The sequence below is a fragment of the Patiria miniata genome, unplaced genomic scaffold (genome assembly GCF_015706575.1).
Source record: "Patiria miniata isolate m_02_andy unplaced genomic scaffold, ASM1570657v1 HiC_scaffold_13, whole genome shotgun sequence".
In the NCBI taxonomy this organism is placed as follows: Eukaryota; Metazoa; Echinodermata; class Asteroidea; order Valvatida; family Asterinidae; genus Patiria; species Patiria miniata.
Window position 1 is genome coordinate 18,925,596 of NW_024037051.1, and position 9,318 is coordinate 18,934,913.

The following is a 9,318-nucleotide window of genomic DNA, read 5'->3' on the forward strand; positions in this document are numbered from 1 at the left end:
AGATACTGTCGTAGCATATGTTGCATATAGACTCTATGGACGTTATAGAGGCTCTGACAAACACCATATTGAAGTTTATAGATACTGATTCAAATTGTGAGAAGCCATGTGCAGCACCAGAAATGCGCTTCAAAAATTTAGACTGTATCTGTCGCTTATTAACCTCCATTGGCGCTATGGCCGAGGCAGCAACACGTTCAAATAAAGTAAACAGCTACCAAACAGTCTTGTTTGCGTATGACCGGTCACCAGCTGCTCACCGTTTTAGAATTGTTCGAGTTTTCTCTCTTTCTTTTCTTTTTTGGACAATAAATAATTCACCAAGAATCTTTTTCAAAAACTTTTTACAGGTGTTTGAACTTGAAACTTCAACCCTGATAATAATGAGGTGTGCATATCACAACAATGCACGATGACATCATCAGTATCAAATTACAAGCGATTTTAGTTATTTGTACCTACTTACATTTGCAAAGAGCAAATCAACTGCGCCGTTTGTGATTCTTACACGGCTGATCAACCCATCAGACAGAACCTGGTGGCTCTTTAGATATCAGCAAGATTTGGTGCTAGCTCTTTTTTCTGCGTTCTTTGTCTGACGTATTTTTCCAGCTAATAATTATCCGCAAGTTTGCTTTTAATAGGAAAACGCAGGAACTGAAACTTGGTGTGAACATGAACTCTGATTCCAAAATGTACATGCTACAAGTGTGTTATAACCTTTAAGGGAAGCATTTTACTATAATACAAAATGGGCCCGCTTTTACAGAAACAAAAGCATGACGATGTCATCATTCGAAAGGACGCCCCTAGCGACAAGCAACAAAAAAGTGTTTTATAAATTTTAAAAGCCGCATTCACCAAAACTTCACTCAGATTGCCCGTAAACGTTCTTTGCACACAAACAAACGATTTGGAATGTTTTGAATCGAGACTTCATCAGACCGGAAGTAGCTTTAGTGAAATTTGCTAAAGATCTTTTTTTTCACTTGTTCGCCCGATAGGGATTCTTTTTTAATCTTTGGTTTTCATTTCCGAAAGACCCTATTTTGGGCGCCCGACTTGAGGAAAAAAACCCGCATTTTATTTTATTACCGCCTACCCTGTTTGGAACCTCCATACGGAAGCCCGTTCGTGCCAGGTTTTGAAAGTAAAAAAAATATTTTTATTGCGAAATAACGCAATACTTTTGCGAATTAACGCAATAGTATTGCGAAATAACGCAATAGTATTGCGAAATAACGCAATACTTTTGCGAAATAACGCAATAGTATTGCGAAACAACGCAGTACTATTGGCGAAATAACGCAATAAATGTTTTGCGAAATAACGCAATAGAATTGCGAAATAACGCAATAGTTTTGCGAAATAACGCAATAGTATTCCATTATTTCGCAATAGTATTGCGAAATAACGCAATAGTTGCGAAATAACGCAATAGTTTTGCGAAATAACGCAATAAATGTTTTGCGAAATAACGCAATAAATGTATTGCGAAATAACGCAATAGTATTGCGAAATAACGCAATACTTATTGCGAAATAACGCAATACTATGGGAAGAGTTCCTCAGAACGGAAGTAACTTTTTTTGGAATTCGAAAAAGATCATCTTTTTCTCGTTCGCCTGATAGAGGATTCTTTTCTTTTTTATTCTTTGGTTTTCATTTCCGAAAGACCCTATTTTGGGCGCCCGACTTGAGGAAAAAAACCCGCATTTTATTTTATTACCGCCTACCCTGTTTGGAACCTCCATACGGAAGCCCGTTCGTGCCAGGTTTTGAAAGTAAAAAAAATATTTTTATTGCGAAATAACGCAATACTTTTGCGAATTAACGCAATAGTATTGCGAAATAACGCAATAGTATTGCGAAATAACGCAATACTTTTGCGAAATAACGCAATAGTATTGCGAAACAACGCAGTACTATTGGCGAAATAACGCAATAAATGTTTTGCGAAATAACGCAATAGAATTGCGAAATAACGCAATAGTTTTGCGAAATAACGCAATAGTATTCCATTATTTCGCAATAGTATTGCGAAATAACGCAATAGTTGCGAAATAACGCAATAGTTTTGCGAAATAACGCAATAAATGTTTTGCGAAATAACGCAATAAATGTATTGCGAAATAACGCAATAGTATTGCGAAATAACGCAATACTTATTGCGAAATAACGCAATACTTTTTGCGAAATAACGCAATAGTTATTGCGAAATTTCCTTAATAATTATTGTGAAATAACGCAATACTAATTTGCGAAATAACGCAATAGTTTTGCGGAATAACGCAATAGTTTTTGTTCAATAAACCCAATGTTTTTTTAGAAAAAAAATGCACGAGTACGAATAGTTGAACCTATATGCCTACTTCGGCCTACTTGAGGCCTACTTATAGGCAAATTCTCACGTCATATTTTCTGACAGATACAGTTTGTATGGTGTATAAAACCCACCATGCATGGCGGATCCTGGATTTGTAAAGGGGGTTAGCGGATGACAAGTAATAAATAGGACCAAAGACCTAAAACACGTTACTAGAGATTGTATAACGAGATTGTTATCTCACGATTCTCAGGAACATTGGGATTTTCTACCCAGTTGGCATTTTTCCAGACGGAAGATGATGGTTAATCATCCCAACCATCCCCATAACCCACCACTGCCTAGTGACCCCCATAAAACACATTTTAGCTTTAAGAACAAATGGAGACTTAAAAGTATAGTTCTTTTTTAAAAACTTTTGAAAATTCGTTCAAAAAACTCTTATGCAGCACCATATGTAGCAAGGTCATTTTGATGGGGGAGGGGTGAAGTGAAAAGGGGCACTCGCCTCATCCATGCTGAAAATTAGACATATTTCACCAATCACTCGGCCTCCGTAAAATAAAAAAGGGAGTGGGACGGAGAGAGACTGGACACCATCTTCTTATGGGGGCGCTGTTCAAAGCGGACGATCATGGGCACCATCAGGCAAACAGGTTGCGCTTTTCTTGGCGGCACAATTGCCGACGTTCAAAAAAAGGGCACTCATGAACAAATGGGCGCTCGTGAAAAGGGCACTCGTGAAAAAAAGAGAGCTCTCGTTATAAAAGGGGGGGGGTGTTAAATTCCCCCCCCCCTTCCCGCTGGCTACGCCAGTGTATAGCTCAGATTGAAAAACAGAACCAGCGTCAATCCATATCAGTACAGACATCATTGAAGTCGTTGGAATTCATGCAACATAATTGTGTTTATCTAAAAACAAATATTGTATTGCTATATTGTCTTGAATGGGAATAATGAAATTCTGCTCTGAGCTAAGGACAGAATGATGGCTACACTGATTGCAACATTACTTTCTGAATTCAAATACAAGAGGACAAAATGAGGTACGATTGCAATCAACTATGGCGAACGTAATCAGAAAATGGACTGGGTTAATAGTATTGAATGCTAATTATGATTTAGTTCAAAATTAACTCGCCCAGCCAGGGGCAGTGATCCCTTGAAGAGTTCTATTTGGGAAAATAGAACGCCCCCTTGATCACAGTTTGCAGTCTTCCCCACGTCCGAGTAGTCTGTATTCTACATTATACAACACCTGAATAAATCCCCGTCATCTGATTGGTGAATTGTAGATCACGTGACATATTATTATTCGGTATAATGCACGGTGCGACCATGCGTTATACCCATGCGTTATACCGTTTCACTTTGCGCTTGTTCCATGACGCGGTATTTGCGTGCAAAATGCATGCTGGTGTGCGCGTTCAGCGTAGCGCGTATTGTTCCAAAGAGCCAGCGCTACAGCGTTGGGTTCAAACATTTTCGTGAAGGGGTAGTTCAACATCTTTAAAATCGAAATAAATTGTAGTTTATAATTTACCAATCAAATGACGAGAATTTATTCAGGTGTTGTATAAAACAAATAACGAATGTTTTACGTTCGTGCGATGGAAAGAATAATTTCATTCGGTGACAGATTGAATGTTCTATTCCACTCGGCTTCGCCTCGTGGAATAGAACATTCAAGCTGTCACCTCATGAAATTATTCTTACCATCGCACTCACAAACATTCGTTATTTGTATACTATTCTACACTCAACCAACCGGTTCTTTTCAGAACCACACTTCTTCCAAGAAGAGATTTCTTTCCACATGGTGTTACTCGCAAACTTTATAATTTATCTCATCCGCCATGCATGCTTCAAGTCATATATAGTCTGTATTCGTTATATAACACATCACCCACACATTCTGCTTATTTTCTATAGATGTCTGATTAATCACAAATCCAATAGACATAATAACTTCATGCTTTGTTTACATGACTTTTGTGCGCTTTCCTATGGGAGTCAGGTGGCAGGGGACGCCAGCCAATCGTCCCCAGCTTGCCCCCATAAGAAAGCGCACATGTAAACAAAGCGTGACGTCATTATGTGTTAGGTCTACTATTCAAATTCAAAACCTGGTCGTGATTCCCTCCCCCCACTTGCTGGATCTGCCACTGTATAGCTGAGATTCAAATACAAAATAACGTCGTTGGAGCTAATGCAACATATGTTTGTCTAAAAATAAATATTTTATTGCTTTTTTTTGGTATTTGCATAATACAATTCTGCTCTAGGCTACGGAAAGAATGATGGCTACACTGTTGGGAACATTACTTGTCTGCATGAAAATATGAGAGGAAAACTGTGTCAAGATTGCGATAAATTATGGCCAACGTAATCACAAAATGGACTAGGATATTAGTATTGAGTGCTAAGTGTGATATAGTACAAAACTAGCCTTCCGAGGTGATCCCTTGAAGAGTATATCTGGAAAAATAGAACGCTCCCTTGATCATAGAGTTTACCCTTCCCCGCGTCAGAGCAGTCTGTATTCGTTGCATAACGCCTCACCCACAAATTCTGCTTATTTCTAGAGATACCAATTACAATATGAAATTAATATGTCTCAATTGAATTATTTTATCATTTGACCAAAGGCAGTAAAAGGCAAAATATTGTGTTTGAAAATAACAACTATACACGAACGTTTATTTGTATGAATTAATTGACATTTAAATTTTGGTTTAATGTCATCACAGTATTCGGATGCGTATATAAAAAAAAAAAAAACCGATAACATCAGGAATTATTGTGTAACAATCATCGGTACTGGGCACTGCATGATGGATGTGAATCCAACAGGTAAAATATGATCCTTTTCAAATCTCTCCAAAAATGGACTTGCCGTCTCTACGAAGTCATCATTTAAAACCTTTGCAGATTAATTTGTTACCGTTCAAAGAATGTTTAGGGGCATTGTGATTGCAATTTTGGCAAATGGTTTTCAATTTGTCAAACCTTAAAGGGCCCATTGGGGCACCCTCTCGACTGACATCGTCATCATGACTTGAGTCAAGCGCCCCCACCGAACATTGGAATATTTTTGGACGATGGTAAAGGACTTCCCTTCCAGGTTACATCCTCGCACTGCTTGTACAACTTCTTCAACTATTTTACGTTCTCGTCACCATGATGAAAGACTATCCGCAACACCAGGAAGGCATATTATAAATGAAAGGGTGAATTGTCCACGAATCTTTGCTGAAAATGATTTCAATGTATTGTTCTTCCTGCTTTATACTCATGAATGTTAATAACATTGATAAATTGATCTAAAAAAAAAGAAGCCAGTCAACGCATTTCTGGTGCTGCACATACATGTATATAGCAGTTGCGTAGCAAGGTCATTTTGATGGGAAGTTAAGCAGAGGTGAAGGGGGGAGGTTCACTGAAAAGTTGCCTGGGTTAATTTTACTAAAGAAAGGCTGAAAACTGCAAACTTGTTTCGGTTAGAATTTCTGCTAAATTAGACCAAATTGAATTTGGTCTTGAATGACTACAACTTTTGGTTGAATTTAACATAAATTCTAACCCAAACAATTGGTTATAGAACAATGGGTAGTTGCAGTTTTCACCCTTTCTTGGGTAAAATTAACCCAGGCCTTTTTTTCAGTGTTGGCACTCGCCTGATCCATGCCTAAACAATACAAGATAAACATGGATTTTAGAACACAAGATAAACAAGGAAACCTCGGAAGGCTCGTTTGGACTAAATCACACGTGGCATTCAAGACTACGTCCTCTTCCATTTTTTGATTACGTGCGCCATAACTGATTGCAGTTGTACCTCAATTTTCCTCTCATATTTAAATGCAGAAAAGTACTGTTCCCAACAGTGTAACCATCATTCTTTCCTTAGCTCATAACAGCATTGTATTATGTCCATGCAAAGACAAAAAACCAATAAAACATGTATTTTTAGACAAACATTTGTTGCAGAAGCTGTTATTCTCTATTTGAATCTGAGCTATACAATGAAATAGCCTGCGGGGGGGGGGGGGGGGATCATGACCAGATTTAAGCTACCCCCAACGAACATTTGAATATTTCTTTGACGATGGTAAAAGACTTCCGTTTTCAAGCTACATTCTTTATCATTGCACTTACAGTACAACTACATAAACTAATTTACATTCTCGTCACCATGACAGCATACTTTCCGCAACATCGGGAAGGCCTATTATAAATGAAAGGGTAAATTGGCCACAAATCTTTGCTGAACATGATTTCATTGAATTCTCCTGACAGCTTTATACTCGTGAATGCTGATAACATTGATACGTTTTGCTCAATAGCTAGCTATTGCTGGTGTTGCACATACAACTTCTCCAAGGCAGAATCTGTATGGATAATAGACTTCATTGACGGGCCTCTACTGGAATTTATGCAGCATATGTTCATCGAAAATAAATAGTGTATTGCTATTTTGTCTTTGCTTGCTGATAATGCAATTCTGTTCTTAGCCAAGAACAGAATCATTGGTGCACCGTTACTTTAGATACAAGAATTATTCGAAATAAAATATTTTACCTCTGCCTTTGCTCTTATGAAAATATATTCCCAAACGGAAACATTTGAATTTGATTTTGTTTAATTAATCGAAAATTTCTATAAAATAGGCAGAATATAAACAGTCTTGGGGTACAGAGTAAGTTTTTTCAGGGTGCGTTCAATTTTCCAAAATAGAACCGCAATCTTCTTGGGATTACCTCGGAAGGCTAGTGTTTGTATTAAATCACACAAAACATTCACTGACATTCTAATCTATTATCTTATTTCTATTCCCGTCTCATTGATTGATATCATACCTCACCAATTTTCCTCTGACATCATAATGCAAAAACAAAAACCATATTTTGTACAGTCTAGACAAGAACCAAGAACCATTCTTTTGTTAGCTGAGAGCAGAATTTTATTATGCCCCTGCAGAGACAAAAAATCGTAAAACATTTATTTTTAGACAAGCATATGTTTCATAAACTCCAAGGACGTTAGAGGCTCCGTCAATCTCCATATTGAAGTCTACTGATACTGATTCCATTTTGAGTAGCTATTTGCAACACAAGAATGCGCATCAAAACGTTAAACCATGTCTGCCACGTATAATCTCCGTTGGTTTAGGCAGCAACACAGTTCAAATAAAGTAGACAGCTACCTGCGTGTCAACAAAATTTCATAAATTTAATCCTAAATAACGCTGTTGTTTACCAATGGAATTCAACCACACTTTCAGATTATGGCATGACAAATTTTATGAAGCGAGTTTCATCGGCTCTGTGCAAGAGGGTGAGATTTAATCGCCAGACTAAAAAAAAACCCTTACTTTCAGAATGACTGGCGCTGGAGACAGTGGTGGATTCGGGAACGCACGTGGTGCGGCCGAAGGCTTCTGGAGGAATGCAGGGTCAAGCCAAAGTCATTGCTCATCTCCTCGATCGTGTGTTGCGCCAACGATCGAGGAGGTTTTCAATGTCATCAGGAATGATCCTGCTTTCCTTCAAAAGCTTCCGGCCGCAGCTCGCGTCTTCCGCCACCGCAAGCGCTGTGTCGACATTGGAGGTCGCCAAGTCGAAAGTGGCAGATTCTGAAAATGAGTATTTTTTTTTCGTATGGCGTTTAAATCTCATCCTCTTGCACAAAGCTAATGAAATTTGCCTAATAAAATATGTCATGTTTTTTTTTTTAATATTCTAAAATTTTGGTTTAATTCCATTGGTAAACAACAGAGTTATTTATGATCAAAAGTAGGACATTTTTCTGCTGCGTGGCTGGTCACCACCTGCTCACCGTTTTAGAATTGTTCGAGCTTTAATTTCTTTCTTTCCTTTTCCTTAAAACAATTCTCTTCAAAATATTCACAGCTGCTTGAACTTGAAGCATCAACCCTGATAACAGACTGTACAGTGGTGTGCATATTAACAAAATACCCGACGACATCAACAGTATCAAGTTACAAGCAATTTTAGTTAAAAAATGGCCATGCTTCAACTATGAACACAATTAGCAATCACCTTCGTACATTATGTCTGATAGACCATACCTTGATAAGATCAAGTTGCGTGAGCTTTCCTTGAAATTCCGGGTTGATACCAAAATGTTAAGCTATAGTAGGGTGTATTCAAAATGCAGACAGAACCCTTTAAAATAAAAGAAACCCCATTTTCTCCGAAACGGGTCAAGGCCGGGATGTAGATAAAACCTGGTATAAACATAAACTCCTGACCGAAAGCGTCCACCATTTACTTCTATTATTTACCAATGATATTTATTTCTTACATCCGATAATCGCCTGTGCGCATGCGTGTGTTAGTTCTATTTTATGGCTCCACGAGCGAACTTCTTTTTCTGAGGGGGGGGGGGGGTGTTTGTTTTCCCCTTTTTTGCGTTTACGATGTGCACGATGTGTTCAAACATGAGCAACGCTACAAGAGTTACATGGTCTTTAAATTAAACGTCTGTATAGATGTACGTGTTTCAGCATAACTGTAGATGACTCTTCTCTGACACTGGAACCCAGCTACTACTAAGAAGTGTTCTCGGCGTTGTTGTGGCGCATTCGTTCAGTAGACATCAAGTTGAAAGCATCCAGTGGATTTCCGCCTCCTGCCTTTGGTTTGGTTTCAAGTTTCGTTTCAACCTAAAATGTAAGCTTTGGATAAACGTGGCCAGATTTGATATGTCAGTTGCTTTGAAAGTAAAAACGTCCTGGTAATTGAATGTTTTCATTTTTAACGATAATTTGTCACGAATATACACGTTGATATGACTTACGACCGTGATATACTTTTACTGCTGCTCCTGTGTCAATTGCATGAAAAGTACAAATCGCGCAACAGTCGAATTAATCTGCGTGTGTGTGTGAGGGGAGGGGGGGGGGGGTTACAACCATATCATTGCAAGTATCTTACTGTCATTCATTTTCTACCTCACTTTCTAGATCA